Genomic DNA, 4,388 nt, shown 5'->3' with positions numbered 1-4,388 from the left:
TTAAAGTGTGACCGTTGTCTGAAAATGTTCTGAAAATCGTGTCCCCGAAAATCTCCGGGTACCCCGCCAACCTCCCCTGCCAACAATTGCAACCGTAAGGTCGGGCGGTAGGCCTACCGTCCAGGAGGCCCCAAAGCCCGCAAAACGCCATTTTGCCATTTTCTCATCGGGACTTCCGAGGGGAACTCATTAACGAGCTCCAGGAGTGGTATGCCAGAAATTGCAACTTGACCCGTCGCCGGGCACACCCGCTACTCTCTGCGGGAATACCCCCACCGGGTGCCGGGTAAAGGCCTCGGATCTGACCTCATGGACTTCCGTCTGCGCACGGATTTTGCTCTCGCGGGCCCAAGAGCCACTTTCCACGGCCTACCAACGCAATCCGAAGTGCATTGGCCAACCATTACAACGGGAAACACTTTGCCTCTCCGCCAGAGACTAAGTCCAATTGGTTAACCATTTCTCAGGAAAACACTTTGCCTCTCTGCCAGAGACTAAGTCCAATTGGTTAACCATTTCTCATGGCCGCAATTTGCCTGCTGTTCACAGACTAAGTCCAATTGGTTAACCATTTCTCAGGAAAACACTTTGCCTCTCTGCCAGAGACTAAGTCCAATTGGTTAACCATTTCTCAGGAAAACGCTTTGCCTCTCTGCCAGAGACTAAGTCCAATTGGTTAACCATTTCTCTTGAAAACACTTTGCCTCTCTGCCAGAGACTAAGTCCAATTGGTTATGCATTTCTCGTGAAAACACTTTGCCTCTCTGCCAGAGACTAAGTCCAATTGGTTAACCATTTCTCGTGAATACACTTTGTCTCTCTGCCAGAGACTAAGTCCAATTGGTTAACCATTTCTCGTGAAAACACTTTGTCTCTCCGCCAGAGACTAAGTCCAATTGGTTAATCATTTCTCAAGGCCACAATTTGCCTGCCGTTCAGAGACCAAGTCCAATTGGTTAACCATTTCTCTTGAAAACACTTTGCCTCTCTGCCAGAGACTAAGTCCAATTGGTTAACCATTTCTCGTGAAAACACTTTGTCTCTCCTCCAGAGACTAAGTCCAATTGGTTAATCATTTCTCAAGGCCACAATTTGCCTGCCGTTCAGAGACCAAGTCCAATTGGTTAACCATTTCTCTTGAAAACACTTTGCCTCTCTGCCAGAGACTAAGTCCAATTGGTTAACCATTTCTCTTGAAAACACTTTGTCTCTCCGCCAGAGACTAAGTCCAATTGGTTAACCATTTCTCGTGAAAACACTTTGCCTCTCTGCCAGAGACTAAGTCCAATTGGTTAACCATTTCTCGTGAAAACACTTTGCCTCTCTGCCAGAGACTAAGTCCAATTGGTTATCCATTTCTCTTGAAAACACTTTGTCTCTCCGCCAGAGACTAAGTCCAATTGGTTAACCATTTCTCGTGAAAACACTTTGCCTCTCTGCCAGAGACTAAGTCCAATTGGTTAACCATTTCTCGTGAAAACACTTTGCCTCTCTGCCAGAGACTAAGTCCAATTGGTTAACCATTTCTCGTGAAAATACTTGGTCTCTCCGCCAGAGACTAAGTCCAATTGGTTAATCATTTCTCAAGGCCACAATTTGCCTGCCGTTCAGAGAAAAAGTCCAATTGGTTAACCATTTCTCTTGAAAACACTTTGCCTCTCTGCCAGAGACTAAGTCCAATTGGTTAACCATTTCTCTTGAAAACACTTTGTCTCTCCGCCAGAGACTAAGTCCAATTGGTTAACCATTTCTCTTGAAAACACTTTGCCTCTCTGCCAGAGACTAAGTCCAATTGGTTAACCATTTCTCAGGGGCTCACCGAGGGCAATCTGTAACGTCTCGCGGGCCCGGGGGCCCCTTTGCACGGCCTGCCAATGCAATCCGAGCCGCACTGTCCTTCGTTTGGTTAACCATTTCTCAGGGGCACACCGAGGGCACCCTGCATTGTCTCGCTGGCCCGGAGGCCACTTTGCACGGCCTGCCAACGCAATGCGAGGTGCTTCGCCCTTGGCCGCCTTCCCGGCCGGCTTCGGGACGTTTCGGGGGCTCTCACCGGGGCAAATCCGGTCCCCCGGGCGATTAGGAGGCCTCCCCGGGCAGGCCCGGGCTTCAGGCCGCCGCTTTTCCATCCCGGCCGAAAGAGGCGAAAAATGCCGAAAATGGCCAAAAATGGCCGCCGGCAGGGCCTGTCGGTCGGTTTGGCGGCAGCCTGGGTCGGTCCCTGCAGACCTGGAGGCTCGAGAAGGTTTTTGGCGATGTCGACCGATTCTCGATTTGCCACCTCCTACTATTCTGCAGGTACCCCGCCAACCTCCCCTGCCGACAATTCCAACCGTAAGGTCGGGCGGTAGTCCTACCGACGAAGAGGCCCCAAAGCCCGCAAAACGCCATTTTGCCCTTTCCTCATCGGGACTTCCGCGGGGAACTCATTAACCAGCTCCATGAGTGGCATGCCAGAAATTGCAACTTGACCCGTCGCCGGGCAGATTCGCTACTCTCTGCGGGAATACCCCCACCGGGTGCCGGGTAAAGGCCTCGGATCTGACCTCATGGACTTCCGTCTGTGCACGGATTTTGCTCTCGCGGGCCCAAGAGCCTCATTGCCCGGCCTGCCAATGCAACCCGAGGTCCATTGGCCTCATTGGTTAATTATTTCTCGAGAAAACACTTTGCCTCTCCGCCAGAGACTAAGTCCAATTGGTTAATCATTTCTCAAGGCCACAATTTGCCTGCCGTTCAGAGACTAAGTCCAATTGGTTAACCATTTCTCTTGAAAACACTTTGCCTCTCTGCCAGAGACTAAGTCCAATTGGTTATCCATTTCTCTTGAAAACACTTTGCCTCTCTGCCAGAGACTAAGTCCAATTGGTTAACCATTTCTCGTGAAAACACTTTGCCTCTCTGCCAGAGACTAAGTCCAATTGGTTATCCATTTCTCTGGAAAACACTTTGTCTCTCCGCCAGAGACTAAGTCCAATTGGTTAACCATTTCTCTTGAAAACACTTTGCCTCTCTGCCAGAGACTAAGTCCAATTGGTTAACCATTTCTCGTGAAAACACATTGCCTCTCTGCCAGAGACTAAGTCCAATTGGTTAACCATTTCTCAGGGGCTCACCGAGGGCAATCTGTAACGTCTCGCGGGCCCGGGGGCCCCTTTGCACGGCCTGCCAATGCAATCCGAGGCGCACTGTCCTTCGTTTGGTTAACCATTTCTCAGTGGCACACCGAGGGCAATCTGTAACGTCTCGCGGGCCCGGGGGCCCCTTTGCACGGCCTGCCAACGCAATCCGAGGTGCTTCGCCCTTGGCCGCCTTCCCGGCCGGCTTCGGGACGTTTCGGGGGCTCTCACCGGGGCAAATCCGGTCCCCCGGGCGATTAGGAGGCCTCCCCGGGCAGGCCCGGGCTTCAGGCCGCCGCTTTTCCATCCCGGCCGAAAGAGGCGAAAAATGCCGAAAATGGCCAAAAATGGCCGCCGGCAGGGCCTGTCGGTCGGTTTGGCGGCAGCCTGGGTCGGTCCCTGCAGACCTGGAGGCTCGAGAAGGTTTTTGGCGATGTCGACCGATTCTCGATTTGCCACCTCCTACTATTCTGCAGGTACCCCGCCAACCTCCCCTGCCGACAATTCCAACCGTAAGGTCGGGCGGTAGTCCTACCGACGAAGAGGCCCCAAAGCCCGCAAAACGCCATTTTGCCCTTTCCTCATCGGGACTTCCGCGGGGAACTCATTAACCAGCTCCATGAGTGGCATGCCAGAAATTGCAACTTGACCCGTCGCCGGGCAGATTCGCTACTCTCTGCGGGAATACCCCCACCGGGTGCCGGGTAAAGGCCTCGGATCTGACCTCATGGACTTCCGTCTGTGCACGGATTTTGCTCTCGCGGGCCCAAGAGCCACATTGCCCGGCCTGCCAATGCAACCCGAGGTCCATTGGCCTCATTGGTTAATTATTTCTCGAGAAAACACTTTGCCTCTCCGCCAGAGACTAAGTCCAATTGGTTAATCATTTCTCAAGGCCACAATTTGCCTGCCGTTCAGAGACTAAGTCCAATTGGTTAACCATTTCTCTGGAAAACACTTTGCCTCTCTGCCAGAGACTAAGTCCAATTGGTTAACCATTTCTCTTGAAAACACTTTGCCTCTCTGCCAGAGACTAAGTCCAATTGGTTAACCATTTCTCAGGGGCTCACCGAGGGCAATCTGTAACGTCTCGCGGGCCCGGGGGCCCCTTTGCACGGCCTGCCAATGCAATCCGAGCCGCACTGTCCTTCGTTTGGTTAACCATTTCTCAGGGGCACACCGAGGGCACCCTGCATTGTCTCGCGGGCCCGGAGGCCACTTTGCACGGCCTGCCAACGCAATGCGAGGTGCTTCGCCCTTGGCCGCCTT

This window comes from Cetorhinus maximus, unplaced genomic scaffold (genome assembly GCF_964194155.1).
Source record: "Cetorhinus maximus unplaced genomic scaffold, sCetMax3.hap1.1 HAP1_SCAFFOLD_795, whole genome shotgun sequence".
NCBI lineage: Eukaryota > Metazoa > Chordata > Chondrichthyes > Lamniformes > Cetorhinidae > Cetorhinus > Cetorhinus maximus.
The sequence above is the reverse complement of the archived record's forward strand: the minus strand, read 5'-3'. Positions refer to the sequence as shown.